Genomic DNA, 19,334 nt, shown 5'->3' on the forward strand with positions numbered 1-19,334 from the left:
CCCAAATTTTAGTGGTGCATACACGAAAGCTCAGAGAGGTTAAGCACCTGATCTTAAGGGGCATAGCCAATAAGTGGTGAAGTCCCCTTTGAATCCAGGCAGCTGGGTGCAGAGTCAGAATCTGACCCCTACAGGCTGCTGCCTCTCTGGGCCATGTGGTGTGGGTGCTGAGGGTGTCTCGCTCTCTTCCTTCCTATGGGGCCCGACGGAGGCCCTCAGAAGGAAGCTCCAGAAATGCGCCTCCAATGGATGGAACCCTGGGCGTCAGTTCTGGAATCAGGAATCAGAGCCGAGATCAGGGACGTGTCTTTTCGTTCCCCCAACCTAATGGCTACTGACACCTATTCCTTGAAGGTATCTTAGTCAATAAGAGAGAACACCTAAGACCCCAGGGACCACTTTGGAGGGTTGTGTGACTCTCAGGTAACTGAGAAACATACTGTGATGGCCTCATACAGTCAACAGTTGGACAGGAGCAAGATATGAGCGTGCATGCACGTGTGTGTGTGTGTGTGTGTGTGAGATCGCTGTAGTCTTCCTGGATCCACCATGGAACCCCTCCTGGTGCATGGCGGGAGCTCAGTGCCCACTGTGGGGCAAATTACGGCTTGTCAAGCTCTCATGACTCGGTTTCCCTGTAGCTCATGAGAGTCCAGGATGCCTTGGTAAGTAGACAGAACAGGCAACTCAGGGGCCAGGGGATGTGTGAGGGCTCAGATGTTTGGCAATCATAGCCTCCCCTGAGCAAGTAAATTGCTTCCCAGAGTTTATTGGTCAGTGGACACTATTTACATGTTAAAGATGCAGACCTGGGGCTCTGGAAGGAAGGAGGGGGCTGAGCATCCTCACACAATTAAGAGTGGGCTGGATTTCACCGACCAAGCTTCTCTCCAGGTGCCCCCACCCTCCCTGAGCCTGGAGGGTGCAGTATCTGAGCCCTAAACCCTTCAAAGGAGGTCCTGGAAAGGAGCCCAGCAAAGGCCCCCCACCCCATCCAGAGACCCACAGCCTGGTAATCCCCAGGGAGGACTCTGAAATTCCCTCCAGCAGGTGCGCCCTCTGCTGCCTGCGGAAAAACAGTCCAGAGGGTTAAGAAAACCCTCTGCAAAGAGGCATCCAGCATCTTCCTCCACATGCTCCAGTTTATTAAGGAGAAAGCAGGAGGGAAGCCAGATGAAGAACAAGGGCGGGTCCCTCTCCCCCAAGCACAGCCACCATGTCCCCAAGAGCGCAGGACTGATTTCAGTTGGATCCCTCTTAACCAGGCAAAAGCAGGGTTAAGTGTGTGTGAGGGGAGAGGGAATCCCAGACTGCCTGGAACTTGAAACTTCCCAGCTGAGCGCGAGCCAGTCCAGGAGAGCAGAGTCAGCGCCCTGTGGCTACCGCGGGTACCTGGGCCAATGCAGTCAGGGAGGACACGTCACTAGCTGACCCGCTGCATGCCACACGGCAGGACGCGCGGCAGAACACACAGCAGACACCCACTGCCGCCTCCGGGGTAAGTGCAGGCTCCCTGGCTCAGGAGCTGGCTTTGGGCATCAGCCTAGACATTGGAAATTAAGTGCTTTCTTTAGGAGTTTGAATGTGATGCTATAAGAGCAAACTGCATTTTAAGATTATTATTAATGCATTCAGACTTGCAGTGAAATCATGGGACGAATGCTGTCTGGGAATATCTTTGAGCAAAACAAAGCATTCTGCTCTCCCGTTGAAAATTCCAAGTGCTAGGAGCGCAAAAGCAGATTCATTTGGTAGAAATAGTGATCTGTCTGCAGTCTTTGATCTGACGCAATCAGGGGCTTCCTCCTTCCTTAAGGTTTTCTATCAATTACTGCATTATTCTTTCTTTTTCTGTGACATGTCCCTGGTGACAGGCTTGTCTCTCAGCACCCGGGTTCAGATGTGCCATGAACAAACCTGATGAGCTATACTTTCTGCTAAATGTGCATCTCATTACGGGTTCTCTGACCAAGAATGGAGGCAGGGCTGAGTCCCCCTGACCAACTAGAAGCAGAATTGGGGATCAAGAGCTTGCGATTGTACACAAGCTATCTTAAGCATGCGCTACTGATAATAAGCCACTTTTACAGTACGTGTGAGTGCTGGTCTCTTAACAACAGTTTCATCTGAGCAAGTTTTCAAAGTGGGTCTCTTCCTGGTGCTTACTGACATGTCTGTTTCCCATTATAAAGTGGGGCAATGAACGAAAGTGACAATCAGGGTTTCTGCACATGAACTTCCTGAAACTCCCTGGGAAGGTTCTCCCATAAAATGCAAACTCAACCCAAAGCTTTTGCTCTTGGGGGGTATTTGCTGTAGGTGCCCTGGTCTGGAGCTTCATAGCTGGGAAGGATGGCAGCTGGGATTGTTAACAGGGATGTTTGGAGGGGACTGGAGAAACGGAACAGGAACGAAAGTGTATGGAGTTCGCCAAAGGCCGTTTTAGAAGTTCCGTTTCTCCTCCGTGTCATTCACCTTATGTAAAAATCTGGCATGATGTAAAATCTTGGCGAGCTATTGCCATGTGTTGGCTATTCCTCTTGCCTTCTGTGTCCTGAGCTGTATTGGGAGAGAGGGCGGAGGTGGCTTTTTGGTTGTTGGAAACACTGGCGGGATTTCTTACTCCAGTGTGGACAGCTAAGAACTCAGGCTTGCCAACCGCACTACGGCCTTTGTCCAGTCTGTCCCTGCTGGAGGTCAGGCTTCCAGATTTGAAAATGCCATCTATCTGCTATCCCCTCAGTCGTCTGGCACTGGGCTCTGACAATAGTTCTTCCTGATCTGGTGCTTGGTGTGAGCTGAAAAGACAGAATACGGAGCTGGGTGGGTGGGTGTCTTCGCTGCTGGGACCTGAGTGCACTTATTCCTACAGTTGTCTGCTGGGATCCTGTCCTTTCGGTTTTGTGTCCCAGGGCATGTCTTGTGGCTGTGACCCCGGAAGGAAGGACACTTCCAGGCTTGGGGTGAATGCATCTTTTCATGGTTTTGGTTTTTCTTGAAATGGTGTCCTAATTTCAAGTGTTTGAAGGCTCTTCAGAAAAAGGACTGGCCTGCCTCCAACTCTCCAGACCTGGGTAGAGTCCGTGAGCAGGGAAAGGCCTTCAGGTGCCCAAAGTGCCCTTATTGCCACCTCTGGAGTTGGCAGTGTCCAGTGGAGACTCATTTGCACCCACTCCCCCGCTCTCTGATGAGACTCTACAAGGAGGCAGTAGTGCTTGTGAGGTGGGTGCGGGTCCTCTCTACCTGAGCGCTTTCCCTGAGACCCTTCATGGAGGGGCTCCTGGCTGGGCACTCCCCACAAGAGTTTGGGGCACTGCCCCCCTAAGCTCCCATTATGCAATGCCAGGGGCCATCTGGGTGGGGGTGAGGGGCATCTAGTCCCCTTACTCTTGCAGTGAGCATGCTCTTGCTGCATGGGGGCTGCGAGTCCTGCCCCCCCCCAGGACCTTCTGGGGGGCACTTGGGTCTTAGTCAAGCACCTATCACTGTTGGTCACCTTTACATCCATGTCTGGGGATCACCAAGCCTGTTCCCTGGGGACTGAGATGTATTGTGTCTCTTGCATGCCAGGCTGTCTCTGGTGGGTTTTAGTGCTCACAAGAGCACCCCACAGTCCAGCAGGGTGAGTTGTCTTAACCTCATCTTACAGTTACAGAGTTTGGGCCTCAGGACGGTTAAGACCCTGGCCAAGGCCTCGTGGCCCGGAAGCTCTGTGCCTGCCAGCAACCTGGCCATCCTGTTGTGACGTCATTGCCTCCCAGACACTATCTTAAAAAAAATGCCAACAGATTTATTGGGATGTAACTCATGTACCATACAGTCCACTCATTAAAGAGTACAGTTAGAATTAAAGACTACAATTCAAATAGTTTTTAGTATATTTACAGAGTTGTGCAACCCTCACCACCATCAATTTTAGAACATTTTCATCACCCCAAACAAAACCCATTCCCGTTAGCAGTCAGCCCATCTCCCTGGCTCCCGGCCACCCCAATCCCCTTTCTGTCTCCATGGATTCCCCTGTTCTGGGCAGTGTCTGTGAAGGAATCAGACAGTGTGTGTGTGTCTTCGTGTTCAGCCTCTCTCACTCCGCATCATAGACGCTGCAGGGTGTGTCTCCAGTTGAGGTCTTAGCCTCTCCTGGTGGAGCCGACAGACTTGTGAGTGGTCCCTCTTCACTGGCTGTGGCTCCGTCACCAGGACCACTCCACCTTCCTCATGGCAATCCCATGTTCTGCCCTGTCCTCGGCATCATGACAAAATGCCTCTGTACTGCTCCCTTGCTCCCCATCCCCCAATAAATGCAGAAGGCTGTGGATCCCGGGCGGCCTTCGGCCAGGTTTGCTAAGTTAGCAGCCTGACCGCTTTCCCCTGCTAATGCATGTGCCTGTGGTTGTTTTCCTCCCGGAGAGGACGCCACTTGGATAATAAGAGGAATTTTGAACACTAAAAATATAAAAAGCCTCTGGAACACATGCAGCATTTTCAGGGGGCCCTGGGGGACATTTTCAAAATACTGTGTGAAATGTGTATTTGAAAGCAAACATAGTGATCTCAGGCAAGGTTAGTAAATATGTGTCATTTCAGATGGATAAAATCTCGAGGGCCTGAAGCACTGTGTTTAAAGGATCCCAAAGCGCCTGCTGGGATTTTGGTGATTGATTAGTGATGCCTGCTGTGGACTGGGGAATGGGGTGATAGCAAGTGTGCTATGCTTTGGTGTCTGGTTCAAATTTGGTAAGAAGGGAGAAAGTCGCTGGATCCCAGAAGTTAGGGCTGGGGCACATCCAGAAGACAAGTACTTCCACCAATTCGTGTGTGTGTGTGTGTGTGTGTGTGTGTGTGTGTGTGTGTGTAGACACATCCTTAGACCCAGCCGTGCAGTGACCGGGCCAAGTTTCAGGCAGGCGGGATCTGGGCGCAGGCCCAGCAAGCTGGCTTCAGGGAGTCCAGGAGGAAGTCATGTCCCAGGTCAGCCACCTCTGAGTAATCGAGGATTTAAAAACCAGAATCCACTGCCTCGTCACATCTGGCAATATTTGGGCTCGCACAATGCATTTCCTTCTTGGCCAGTGGGTCCCAGCAGAGGGAGACAGTGTGGATGAGTGCCAGCTCCGCAGGCTGGGTTCCAGCCTCCCACCACATGCCCCACACCTCTGAAGTCAGTGCATTGCAAAGGAATTGCAAGCCCATCCTCTCCCCCTGCACCATCCTGCCCCCTGAACCTCCCTTCTCATAATTATCAAACAGTCCTTGGCAGATAGGGCTCCCTAAGGAATTTTCTTCCAACACAGACTGAGTTGAGTACAATAAACTCCCACAGATGAGACTGGCTGCCTAATGGGAAGAACCCTGTGTACTTTCTCAAGGGAGTAGGGTGTCTGGACGCATGCTGCCAGAATTCTAGAACTTTCTTCAGTGTCACCTTACTTATCTCCTTTGTTTGTAACCTCCTGCTTAATTTATTTCTTGTGAAAGATCAGGTTTTTCCCTTAAAAACCAATCCAGACAACAAACATAGACCAGAGAGAGGAGTTGTATGGTCAGGCTCTCCTTATCTGGGTTGACCAGAAGTTTCTCTTTGTAGATGTTGACTTGGAACATCATCCACCTCCTCTTCTGTTCTGCAGCATGTGGGCAGGTGGGCTGAACTGGCCCGAGGCTTCTGATCTTGAGAGATGGGCGTTTAACCTGAGCTGGCCAGGGGGTGGGGGCCACCAGCTCTTCATTAGTGATGCCTGCTGTGGACTGGGGAATGGGGTAATATAGCAAGTGCCAGTGCCTTGCTATTGGATGGGACAGTGCTGGAGCTCAGATTGGCCACCACCCCCACGGCCTTTGTTGGACTTCAGTGGGCATGTACCTAGGAGCCTCTGCCCTCTCAGGCCTAGGCACACACATTAATAACTCGTGTTTAAAATGGGGTGACTGTAGTAAGCTGACAAATGACCCCAAAGTTGTCCATGTCCTCATCCCCAGAACCTGTGACTATGTGACCTCACATGGCAACAGGACTTCGTAGATGTGATTAAGTTAAGGGTCTGAGATGGGGAGGTCTTTCTGGATTGTCCAGGTGGGCCCGATGGAATCACAGGGTCCTCATAAGAGAGAGGTGGGGAAAATTTGGCACAGACAGAAGAGAAGGAGGCCACGTGACATCAGAGGCAGAGCTTGGAGCAATGCAGCCACACACGAGCTAAGGATGGCCAACTGCCTCCAGAAGCTGCAGGGGCAGCAACAGACTCTCCCGGAGACTTTGGAGGGAGTACAACTCCACCGTCAGCTTGATTTTAGCCTCGAATGACCCACTGTGAGAGATAAATTTGTGTTGATTTAAACCAGTGAATGGTGGTAACTTGTGGCAGCAGCTATAGGAAATCCGTGCAGTGATTGAGGTCCAGGTCATCAGCTAAGGTCCTGAGTCAAGGTGACTGAGCTAAGATCCAGGACCTGAGTGGGGCTCACTGACCCCAGGGTCCATGTTCCTCCATGCCATTTTTTGTATCATTTGGAGATGAATGAGGGTGGAGGAGAGATGACTTTTTTCCTAGCATTTTTGCCCCTCTTTCTCTAAGAAGAAATGAGGCTATTTGCTTACTCAGAAAATGTTCCCTGCATCCCTCAACTTATGAAGTCATTTCTGGTGGGGAGACCCAGCCACCCCACACTCAGCTGGGCTGGTGTGAAGGGGCAGCAGGACCCCAGCCCTGGCGCTCTCCAGCAGCCAGTCCCACTAGTGTGCGCCAGCATGGTTTAAGGAAGAGTGAGTTCTGTTACGGAGGAACTGTGGCCCTAGGCCAGCCCACTCTTCCCCAGAACCTGTGTCACCTCAGAAATGGGCAGGTGCCCTGTACCAGCTGGGACCGGGAACCGTGATGAGGCTAAAGTGAGAGGACAAGGCCAGAGAAGCTCAGAGAAGCTCAGGGAAGGTAACAGGCCCAGTTGCCGTGTGGGTGGCTTCAGTGAGTCTGGCCGTTAGGACAGGTAAGTAATTCCATTTCTTTCTTTTTAGAATATGAGCTGTGTAAGATGTCATTGCACAGGTGCGTAAGAATAAGAACCAGAGTGTGTGTGTGCCGGGTATGGGTGGGCTCCAAGCGGAGCAGGGAGGGGGCATGCCTGAGCACTTCCAGCCAGTTTTATTCGTGCAAATCATTGTTTATGCACAAAACTGTGCCAGGAAACTGATATTACCAGGATATTCACGTTTCACCCAGAACCTGCCAGGACCCCCTTGGCAGGCCTCCAAGGGGGGACTGAAGGTCCCTCTTGATGTCTGATGCCCCTTTCCTGGACTTTTCCTGTCTGCAGCACTTTAAGAAGCTGACCCCAGAATGCCTGGTAGGCATTTCAGCTGACCCATCCCTGCCAAGGGATCCTGGGGTGCCCAAAAACCAGGGGGCTGACAACAGAAATGCGTTCCCTCCCTGTTCTGGAGCCAGATGTCTGAAATCAAGGTGTCAGCAGGTTTGAGCTCTCTCTGAAGGCTCTAGGGGAGGACCCTTCCTCCCTCTTCCAGCTCCAGGTGGCCCCAGGTGGCCCCAGGTGGCCCCAGGTGTTCTTGAATTGCAGCTGCATCTCTTCAGTCTCTGCCTCTGTCCTTATGTGGCCTTTCCCTGTGTGGATGATCTCATCCTGTGAGCCTTAAGTTAATCATGCCTGCAAAGACCCTCTTCCTAAATAAGGCCACAGTCACAGGTACAGGGGACTAGGACATGGATACCTCTTTTGGGGACTGTAATTCAGCCCACTCCAGTCCCCAAGCTTAGAGCAGGGGGTGGAAGGCAGAGGGGAAAGCTTGAGGCGCATGAACAGAGATGGCACAGTGCACGGCCTGCCAGGAGGAGGCCTTGCCCAACTGTCAGTACAGGGTTAGGGTGGTGAGGACAGGGTGAGGAGTAGGAACAAGTAGGAGAGATGTTACTTGGCTCCAAAGTAGAAATTGGAGCAAGAGACCAGATTAAGTGTGGCAGCTCCCTTCCAGGTAGGGCTGGGGGTGTGGTTATTGTACTGCCTGTTTTGGGGAACAGCACCCCTTGAAGGTCCCCCAAGGTCCTGGATGCTGTTTTCTCTGCTCTGGGCATCTAGGGGAAGGTGATTCTCCAGGACTGAGTCAGGTACCCAGGTACCCAGGTTTATTTTTGTCTGTGGTCTGCATTTCTCCTTGGGTCTGAGCTTGTGTGTTGAGAGTTCCAACTCTATGTGGCTTGGTGGGGGAAAGGGGTCCTGTGGATACAGACACACCCAGGCATCCAGCATGGTGCTGCGTGGCTTTGAACAAGGGTCTTAGGCCCCAAGCCTCACTCTTCTCATTTGTAAAATAAGGGGAGTGGTAGTGCATAGAATTTCCAAATTCAGCCCCTGGGATGGAGAGCTCACCGACATGTCCAACCGGCAACCCATCTGCCTTCCCAGCCAGGCCACATGGAGGGCTCTCTGCCGGGACTATAGCAATCAGGAGTCAGCCCTAGGGCTGTGGGTCCACAGTGGCACTGACTACTCATCATTCTATGGGTATTTATGGAAATGGCTGCCGACGGGCAGGATGGGAGACACAGCAGTGACAAGGAGAGGAAGCTTCCAGGTTGGTGTTTGAATCACCCTGCTGGCTCTGCTATAGTGTGGCCTCTCCAGGGCGGCCAGTGCTGGGGATGAGTTTACTGGTTGTGCCAAATGTCTCCTGTGTGAGGGAGAAGCCAGCTGCTCTTTCAACTGTGAAGACATGGTCACACAAAACTACAGGGAAGGTGAGTCCTTCCCTGGTGAGAAGGTGAGACACGGAAGCTTCAGGGGCCGAGTTACTGATGCAGAGAAGCCCTGGGCTCCTCTCCAACTTCCATCAACCTGGACAAGCTCAGTGCATGTGCCCCATTCCTGGGAAGACTTCCTGCAGAGTGGATGGTCTGGGTGCTGTCGTGTGGTATGCAGACAGCCCCCCAGCGTTGGGAGGTGCCTTCTCTCAGGGAGGTGGCCCCAAATGCTCCCTGTGACCCTTGCTTTGTGCAGTCATGCTCTCGTGTGATCTCCCACAGGGAGAGGCCCTGAGGCCCAGCCAACAGCCATGTGAGGGGCCACCCCTGAAGTGGGTCCTCCAGCCCCAGTCCAAGCTTTGGATGGCCCCAGCATGACGTCTGGACAGCAGCTGCATGAGAGACCCCATGCCAGAACCCCCAGCCAAGCCACACCCAAATTCTGGACCCACAGAAACTATGAGATAATCGATGACTGTTGTCATTTTAGGACACAAAGTTCTGGGATGACCTGTCACATAGCAACAGAGAGCTAGTCTGCCAACACAGCCAGGTGGAGAAAGGGGTTGGTGGCTCACAGCTGAGTCCCCCTTTGGAAATTGCGGTGTTCCCCATGATTACACTTCTCAGGGGCAGCCTGGGGAAATAGCTGGTGCACGATGGGTATAAGTGCCTGGCCTTCTTGCCTCCATGTGGGCGTCCCAGCTTAAGAGTCCTGGAGAGCAAGACGCATGCCCGTGGCCTACTCAGCTGCCCACTCAGCTGCGCTCTGCCCGGGGCCTGCCTCCAGCGCTCGTTGCAGACGTTGCTCCTGGGCATGCCCTCTGTGGAACCTTTGCAGCCACGTCTCTGCCTCTGTGTCACGTCCTGGGAACCCGCCTGGGACACAGACCCGGTGGCTACTCCCTGGCCCCTCTGATGTCACATCAATCAGATCATTTTGGGCATTTGTGTCCATGTTCCTGCCTCTCCTCCCTCCCTGAGGACAGGGGCTTCATCAGCTTGCTCACACTTTACCCCCAGACATGTGATAGATTCTTACACATGTTTGTGGAGTATAGTAGATGTGAACAGGTGACGCAGAGACGGCCATCTGCACAGGCGATTCAAGAAAACCCTTCTGTTGTGAAACAGTGTTACTAAACCCCTCCGCATGTCTGGAATTTCATTGTTAATAATCCATCTTTTGCCCTCATTAATCAGATACTACAAGGAAGAAAACTAGATGAAATGATTAACATTGGCTTTCGTGTACAAGACCAACCACCCCTTCTGAAATCATCCAGTCTAGGGCTTCTCAAGCTAGTGCATCAGAGGTCCCTGGAGATCCAGTTACAACAGATGGCAGTTAAACAGTTAAAGTCAGAAACTGGTGGGTTCCTAAGATCTGTATTTCTAACTTGTTCCAGGTGGTGGTGCTGCTGCTGGTCTGGGGCCTACACTTCCCCCTCTAGCTTCTGGCTGGCCTGAACTGGCAGCTCCTCTACCCCTCTGAGATTCTCACCCACCGGTTTTGGGGCAGGGCTGGCTCTATGGGTGTCACTGGGTGTCCCCAGCTGGTTAGGATGCAGGTTGGTGACAGGGCCTGCATTTAAGACCCGTGGGCCATGTCACAGATGAGCAGTTTCACAGGCCGAGACGACCTCCACAGTTCTGGAACCTGGCTTGCTGCCTTGGGCTCTGGTTCTTCCCTTCCATGCATCAGGAACCAGCACTGAAAAGTTCTCCTAGCATGTGAGCTGTAGCTCTCAGCTAAGAACCACAAAACACACTCACTTTAAGGTAACTTCTCTAGAAGAAACATAGTTATTTCATCAGAGGGGGAAGGGGCAAGAGACGGCCGCTGGGGGGTCAGAGCAGCTGGATCTTGAGAAGGTGGGCCCTCTGCAGCCTTGCAACCAGGAAAGGGAGCTGGCCCTGCATGCATTATTCACGAGTCCCCCCACCCCCCACCATGAGCCAAGAGAGGCACACTTGTGCAGGCGCCAGCCCTAGGGGACAATCCTTGCCTCTTCCAGATCCTGGGGGCTCCAGGCATCCCCCTGCTTGAGGCCACAACACTCCGTGTCTGCCTCCAACTTCACGTGTCCCCTTCTCTTGGGTTCACTAGGATGATCCAGAATACTCTCCCCATCTCAAGATCCTTAACTCAGTCACACCTGCAAAGACCCTCTTTCCTTGTAAGGTCACAGTCACGGGGAAGAGGACCTGATATGTTTGGGGGGCATTATCAACCCTCACAGATCATTCTGTGGGCTGTTTCTCTAAGAAGAGCCTGGCTACTGCTCAGGAGGCCTGCAGGCCTGGCGGCCCCTGGCCCTGCCTGGCCAGATCGGGGAAGAACGGCGGAAGAAGGAATAAGATGACACTGAGAAGCCCTCTGCGTGGGGCTGGTGCAGAGCACACGGCCTGTTTTCTTGTTAAGTTTTTTTACACCACGTAATTGTAATTTTCCATTAACAAAAGATTCTATGAACCACTAACAAACCATTTAAATTAGACTTACTCTGAAAAAAAAATTTTCCTCACTTTTCCACCCTTCCTTTAAACAATATCAGGATATGGTTTTTACTTAAAAATCCAGCAGTACAGTCTATCACGGAATGCAGAGTTCTAAGTGGGCTCCCTCAGCCGGCAGCAGCACCTGGCTTTTTAAACTTGGGGGACTAAGATCTTTAAACAATTAGCATCTGAATTACCAGAGGGCTCTGGGGAGGCCAGGGCTGCTGAGACTCAGGCTTTCTCACACATCCATGGGGAGAGGTGGGACTTTCCAGGAAGGTCGTGACCCTCTCTGAGCCTTGGTAACTGAGGAGTAAACTAAGAAGTTGTCAGCTGTATTACTCAGCATCCATTCAACAGATATTTATTGAGCATTTATTGTGTGCCAGACACAGAAGAGGAAAGTGAAGCACAGAGAGGTACAGCAACCTGTCCAAGCTCACACAGCTAGTGAGTGGCAGAGTGGGTTGAACCCAGTTCATCCGGTTCTGCAGGCCATGTGATTAACCAGAATTAACACAAAATTAATGCAAGAAAAGCTGGTGCCCGGCTGCCACACGCTCCTGGAATTCCTTTCCCAGGTAGGACAAGTCCTTTCTAGGTCACCCGGCTCTAGAAGGCATTTCTCCAGCCTCAGGAGATTGATGATCGATCACACCACTGATAAAACTAAGGGTGAGCCTGTGTCCTGGCCGCTGGGGCTCAGCTGAGCAACCTGGGCAGCCCGTTTCCTTCCCTGTGGGTTCTGACTTAGGCAGAGCCCTGCCCACGCCAGGCCGTCTCTCCTCTGCGTGGCCCAGGTCACAGAAGGTGAATGTGGCTTCTTAGGCAGCAGAGCTCAAGGGAGGAGGAAGCTAGGCCTGGCCTGAGAACACAGCTTTGCCTCTGTGGGGTCCTTCAGCAGTCACAGCAAGGCCCTGGACAAGCCTCTGCCCGGGTCACCAGCAGATATCAGGGCAGGAAGGGGGCTGCTCTGAGCCCAGCCAGCTCCTGTAACCGTGCATGCGCAGCATGTCCACATATCCCGTAGTGTGGTCCTGTGGCTGTGACAGCTTGATGAGAAGGCAGCTTGGTGAAGAGGTGAGCGGTGCCCTGGGGGCCTGAATTCTGCTCAGGGGCCTGAATTCTGCTCGGAGACCTGGCTTTGACCCTTCGTGCTGTGTGACCTCACGGAAGCCCCTTCACCTCTCTGGACCATGGCCTCTTACCCTCAGGCTCTGACAGGCTGTGCAGTGGGGACCCAGGGAAGGCTCTGCCCTCCTTTCCTCCCTGCGGCCAGGTTGGAGAGGAGTCCTGTTACCACTCAGGCTAAGGGACCCCTCTCCTTTCTGTGAGGAACAGCAACCCTTTCTGGAATGGCGTAGTCTTGGTTCTGTGGGTCACGTGTCCTTAGCATCATTATGGAGAAACAATGGGTTGGATGTGAGGAAGAAAACATGCAGCGACACCGTTCAGTCCTTCTCTCCCCAAGGCAGCCTCCTCTGTGCTGCCCCATTTGGACAGGGGAGGTCGGCTGGCCACCTTTTGGGTGGACAGTGGCCGTCTACACCCAGCCGCAGCATCGAGGGAGCTGCTACTCCCTCACTGAAGTCAAATTCACAGCTGTGTGTGGCGGTGCTGCTGATGGTCATCGCTCAGATTAAAGGTTCCCAAACCTCATGGTGTGGGGGGGTGACTGGCAGTCTGGGGCAGCCTACCGACCACTTTTCAGAGTAAAGATTTTTAAATGTATAAAATAAAAATTGCATTCTGGGCATAGAAAGGAGGCCAGCTGTACTGCAGTGCAGACACGCAATAAAACAGGCCAGGCAGAGTGATGTGTCTGCTTCTGAGGAGACGGAGAGGCAGCTCCAGCAATGGCTGCACTTCAGTGCCATGGTGAGTGGACAGGGCATTGGAGGGGTCGCCAACAGCTCCACCTGTGACAAGTCTCAGGTGTGGCATGGGGACCTACCTTTTGTACTTGAAGGAAATGCTCCATTTCATCTAAGGTTAGTGAAAATGAAGAGGTTATTGCTTTCCCAGTCAAGTTCAGTGACTCCCTTCGTGGAGCCTTTACACACAAGACGGCGGGTGGAGCCAGGCGAAGCACCTGGGGTAGAGTGCTGCTTCAGAAACAACAGGGCCTGCTCCTGGAGAATACAGATGTTGGGCTCCCCGAAGCTTCCAGACCTAAAAACTCCATGGGCAGAACCCAGGAATCTGCATTTAACTCCCTGCGGGGGGCGGTTACACTTACGAAAGTTGAGGAAAATTGTGAGGATGCAGGGAGGGTTCTAACAATGAGAGTTGTGCTGGTATTTCAGCCCCAGGACAGGAATGGCCAAGCCCGGACCCAGAGGCCCCCAAGGCCAGTACCTATCAATCTTCCTTTTCCTCCCCTCCCCTCCCCTCTCCTCCTTCCCTCCTTCTTTCCTTCCCTCCCTCCCTCCCTCCCTCCTTCCCTCCCTCCTTCCCTCCCTCCTTCCTTCCCTACTTCCCTCCCTCCCTCCCTCCCTCCCTCCTCCCTCCCTCCCTCCCTCCCTCCCTCCTTCCTTCCTTCCTTCCTTCCTTCCTTCCTTCCTACCTTCCTTCCTTCCACAATCTCACCTGTGGAATGGTTCTCTCTGTGGCTGGCTAGTTAGTGAGAAGTTGCCTTCAAGCTTCCAGAAGTGGAGTGTCCCTCTGGGTGGAGCTTCTCTGAAAGTCTTGGCAGTACTTTGACTTCTGACTTTCTTCAAGGCTGTTCACACATGTCCCTGGGACGTGAAGGCCTTGGGTGCGGGACTCTGGCCAGCCACCCCAGAAATGGACCACAGCAAGGGCAGGAGTGTCCCACCCATTCTGCGCTGATCATGGATTTCAGAGCAGAGTCTGTCAGTGTGGTTGATTCACTGCTTCACTTATGACACTGAACTTCAGCTTCCTCATCTGCAGAGAGGACTGAACAAAGCACAGGGGGCAGACACATGGCCGATGTGCCAGATAGCCTCCTTTTCCTCTTGTCTCTGGACAGAGTGGGCTGAGCTGGCTCCCATCCCTGCTCTGCCACTGACTAGCAGTGAGACCTGGTAGGAAAGGAAAATAAAATAAAAAGAAGGTAAACTTCTGACTCAAACCCTTACAGAGGACACACAACCCAGAGATTTTGTTTAACTCATGAACTACTGAGGGGTCCAGTCGGATATTATTAGCTTTGCCAAGGGGAGTTCAGAGAACCACACGCAGAGGCTGTGGGGAGGGCCCCCAGGGCCAGGAGCCTGCACTCCATGCAGATGCTGTTCGTTTGCACTTCTATGGACTAGTGTCACTTGCATTACCACCACTTTTTTACCATCTAGACTTGTCAAATAGCTCCAAGATGATCAAAGGCAGAGACCAGACAGGGTGCTCAATTGCTTTTAGCCCATTTCTAAGTCTTTTGCACATTTTCCTAACACTTGTAACTGTTGAATAGTAATATTTCTCTAATTCTCAAATCGTTGTCGGAGTGAAAGAAGGGTACTTCGGGAAGAAGGGCTCTGCAGAGGCACATCTGTGTGGGCATCGAATCAATCAGCCTTCGCTGGTGGTGCATGCAGCTCAGGCTGTGGGTCCACGGTCAGCCAAGGCTCTGACTGGAACTGGGGCTAAGACTCCCGCCCCACTCCACCTCTCCTGTGTTTCTCCCTCCCCTCCTCTCCTTCTCACACTCTTCCTTTGCAGGCAAGATCCCTGCCCCAGAAGCCTAGCACATGGGCAGCCTGTGGTGCATTTATCAGTATGGAGCGTAGCACGGCTACTCTTGCACTGCTGGCAATAACACAGTGTTTTTTCTGGTCGCCAATTTTCCTTCTAAGCCCAATGCTCAAAGTAACCAAATACCAGAGATTTCAGCAGAGTCCCTCACGCCATGTGCAGAGTTGAACACCCCCTACTACTGGGTCAGGGCAGACACCTTGGATGTGATTTCCACAGATGACAAGGAGCTGGAGATACAGGGGCCAGAAATGACCCACAGCTAGGTGGCTGTCCACCCTTGTGGGAAATGCTGGCCAGCCAGGGTCTGGAAGTCATGGGAGTGTTCTATTCCCAAGGAGTCCCCCTCTCCTTGCTTCCCTGCTTTTCTGGGAAGCGGGGAGCAGTTTGAAAAGGAGATTTTGCCCCACTCCCTAAACCCTGGTCTTTCTTAATTGGAAAGATGTCAGTGTGAGTTTGAGGGGAAGGCGGCCCTCCATGGGGGAAGGAATGTGAACCCATGGATCCTGTTCTGACCACGACGGTGAGGCCTCTCGAGGGTTCACTCAGACCAGTGTTTATGGAAGTGGGAGTCGGCTCGGAGAGTCTGGGCGCTGGGGCTACCTGCGAACTTCCGGTCGAACTGCTCGCAGTATGGAAAACTCCCTCTTCTGGGTAGAACAGGTGGGGCTTTCGCCTGGATCTGTCACTAACAGGACCAAGACACCCCCAAGTCTGCACAGGGGTCTGGAGAAAGAAGCTAACGTTAGCTGGTTCCATGGTGGGTGGCCATGGTCGTGGAAGGTGGGGAAGCATTTGTCCCAATCCATTCCTCAGCTTTCCAGAGAATGCTGGATTGGCCCAGATTGTTTTTTAGGGTGCGAACAATCTTCAAAGAAGCCAGAGTAGGCCCCTGGGGGAGCACGTCCCTTCCTTGGCTGTGCCTCTGAGCGCTTACTTTCTCCAGGGTTCGTGAAGGAGGTGGCAGCCCCTTCCTTCGTGTGCACATCACAGAAATGGCAGACGATAAAGCAATCTGTGCCTCGGAGCTTTGTTTTCATTCCATGCAGTGAAGTCATGGGCCCTTTAGGGAGGCGCTTTAAGCTATGGAGCTGGGAAAGAATGCCGAGGTGGCTCTTCCCAGAACCACAGGCAGCTGGTGGAAGTGGCCGGACATTATTATGGTCACCTGAAAACTCATTAATGGCTTGCAGCAGGGGCTGCAGGCTGGGCATCCCCAGGCTGCTGGTGGCTGCAACCATGACCTGAACCCTGAAGTTGGTGGCTGAGTGCAGGTGGGTATCTACTCCCAGGGAAGGCACCGCCCTCCAGCCTAGAGGGCTCAGCTGGGCTCGTGGTGCTCAGTCCTCACCCGCCAGAAAGCCTGAGTCACACCTTCCAGGTGGGCCTCGCAGGTGAGGACACATGGTTCTCATGCTCCTCCACGTTGGCTTCTGGCTGGTTGAAGACACTGCATGCTGGCTGAACCATGCTGAAGAAAGGGAACATAGGGGACAGACACTGTCACTGGGGTCAAGAACCAGCCCTGGAGGAGACAAGCCTGTGGGGCAGTCAGAAAGGCAGGCCGAGCGGCCAAGCCAGTCTCCCGCTGCAGCCACGTGCCCAAAGCCTCGGCGGGAGTTTGGTGTGGTCTTTCTTGGATCTCAGCCAGGGCAGTTTGTTTTTGAGGTTCTGGAAAAGCCTGTCATAAGGTGTGTGATGTTTGTCCCTTCAGCACTGGCATGACGTGGCTGGGCGTATGGCTGGGTGCCTGCCCAGTGCCAGGCAGAGTCTGTGCTATGGCTTCCTTACTACAACCCCATCTTTGCCAAAACTCTCCTAGAGGTGAACCCTACATAGAGATTAATAAAAAAAAGACAGGCTCAGAGAATTTAAGAGACTTGTTCAAAGTCAGACAGAAAACAGAAACTAAGCAATGCAGTTCAATCCATGCCCCCAGCTGTCAATTTCAAAACTACTGTTGGTGGCCATTGGACGGACTAATGGGCTCAACAATCAGAATGACATTATCAACAGAGAAACAATCATCCTTGAGAGGAATTCGACTTTGGCTGCACAGCCCTCAAAGTCTGGCTGGAGGATCACGATGCTGGCTCGTGTGTCTGAATCTGGCCCTGGGCCTGTGTGAGAGTGAGTAGGTGAGATTCCATAAATATTTAAGCATATCTATCTTTTATTCCAATGACCTAAGAATAATAAATCATTCTGCCTGTTGTTCAGTAATCTTTAAGTCTTGCCTTCCTAACCCCTAATTGGCAAAGAAGTTGCCAGACGAAATTACACAGTTCTGATGTAACTACGTAAATATTAGCAAGCTAGATCCCTGCTGTAGTCAAGTTCCCTCTATAATTCTGGCTTTATTTTGTCAAAGGATGCCTTTTCTTTCTTATCCCATTGGCCACTAGAGTAGAAACTCATTAAAATGCACAGAGATGATGTGGGTCTGTCAGCCCCATCGAAGCTATTTCCTCCCCATTTCAAACCCACACAGGAGTGCAATGATCTGAGTGAGCGAGTCAGTCCCCAGCTGCAGCAAAGATCAGCAGGTTGCGTTTGTTTCATCAAGTCCCCCCTCCCACGCGCATCCCACTCCTCCAGCAGAGTACATAAAGCAAATCCCGGCTGGACGGACCTGCAGGCTGGGATGTTCTGGGCCTGCTCCGTTCATTACCAAATCCCCTCCAGCCCTTCTCTGGGACACAGGGCAGCAGGTGCAGGTGCCTGGATCCATGGCTGTGTCTGGGACTGCGTGGCGGGGACTGTCTGCTTCTCCCGTCCCTTCCATGTTTCTCAGCGTGGTTCTTTACAGAGAAGGACTTTCCTTCATTGACCGTGAGGCTGCCTCAAAGCCCAGCTCGTACAGGGTCGTGTCTGGTTCCAGCAATTGGTAAATGAGGTGGGAGGGGTAACCAGGCATTTATCCCGACGAACCTCCAAAAAGCCAGTTCCAACATGTTTGTGTGGTATGAACACAGGGGTTTGCACACGCATTTGTCTGCGTCAGTCGCTTGCCGTCATTAACTGTTTGGTGCTCAAACGGCTCCATCGCTGGCTGGTGGGAGACCCTTGAGGGTGTTCCTGTGTCCTTTTAAATTCTCGTTTTAAATTTTTTCATATGAAATACTTGTAATCATTTCTATTGCACATGTTGAGGAGTGTGGACAAATTTATACATGCATGTAACCAACACCGCAATTAAGATACATTATTTTCATCATCCCAGCCTATAGCCCCCCTTATCTGCTTTCTCTCACATAGATTAATGTCTTTTCTAGAGTTTCATATCGATGGAATCATACAGAATGCACTTTTTGAGTGTCTGGCTTCTTTCACTGAGCACAGTATTGAGATTTATCTCATAGTATTGTTTACCAGAGGTTTATTCCTTTCTACAGTCAGCAGTAGTCTGTCGTCTGGACGTATGACAACTCATGTGTTCACCTGTTGATGGGCATTTGGGTTGTTTCCAGTTTTTGACTGTTAGGAATAAAATTACTATGAACATTAATGTACAAGTCTTATTACGGACATGTGTTTTCATTTCTCTGCTCTAGGAGTGGAGTTTCTGGGTCTCATGACAAGTGTGTGCTTAACTTTACAAGCAGCTGTCAAACTGTTTGCCAAAGAGGCCGCTCCGATGTGCATTCCAGCAACAGTGTAGGAGAGCTCCAGATGTCAGGGCTGGGACGAGGGTGGGCAAGCGAGGCACCTCAGGCAGAGTTTAAGGAGGTGTGCACACTCAGGGTTCCCCACGGTCAGCCTGCACGACCCCCGGAGAGTGTGCCTCCTTCAATGTTCACCCTAGAGGCCTCACTTGCCCCCCTCATTCTGGGGCTGCCAGTGACCCCCACTCTTGCCATCACTGGGTCTTGTCAGTTGTTTAAATTTTTTTTAGCCGTTGTGATAGGTATGTATGTGGTGGTATCATATTATGGTTTTAATTTTCATTTTCCTAAGGACTAATGATTTTGAGCATCTCTTCATGTACCCATTTACAATCTTCGATGAAGTAACTACTTACATTTTTTACTCATTTTTAATTGGAGTATTTGTATTCTTATTACCAAGTTTTGAGAGCATTTAGATGTAGTCTGAAAAATAATTCAAACTCTAAAAAAATAAATGTAGTCTGGACACAAGTCTTTTATGAAATATGTGTTTTGTGAATATTTTCTCCCAGTCCGTGACTTGCCTTTTTATTTTCTTAATAATGTCTTTTGAAAAACAAAAATTTTTGTTCAATTTATCAATTTTTAAATTAATTTATGCTTTTCTGTGTCCTCGCCAAGAATGGTTTGTCTATCCCAAGGTCATGAATAATTTTTCTTATGTTTTCTTCCAGAAGTTTTATAAATTTAGCTTTTA

At 51.6% G+C, this 19,334-nt stretch overlaps 1 long non-coding RNA gene across 1 annotated transcript in view; it reads left to right on the top strand.

Moving 5' to 3' along the window:
- The first annotated feature begins 1,362 nt into the window (after nt 1–1,362).
- The window catches only part of LOC139440412 (uncharacterized), a 134,254-nt gene continuing 116,282 nt past the window's right edge, over nt 1,363–19,334 (top strand). The window contains exon 1 of the long non-coding RNA XR_011650650.1: nt 1,363–1,498. This is a non-coding gene — a long non-coding RNA (uncharacterized lncRNA). The remainder of the gene's footprint in view (nt 1,499–19,334) is intronic.

Source organism: Desmodus rotundus, chromosome 12, assembly GCF_022682495.2.
Source record: "Desmodus rotundus isolate HL8 chromosome 12, HLdesRot8A.1, whole genome shotgun sequence".
NCBI classification, from domain to species: domain Eukaryota; kingdom Metazoa; phylum Chordata; class Mammalia; order Chiroptera; family Phyllostomidae; genus Desmodus; species Desmodus rotundus.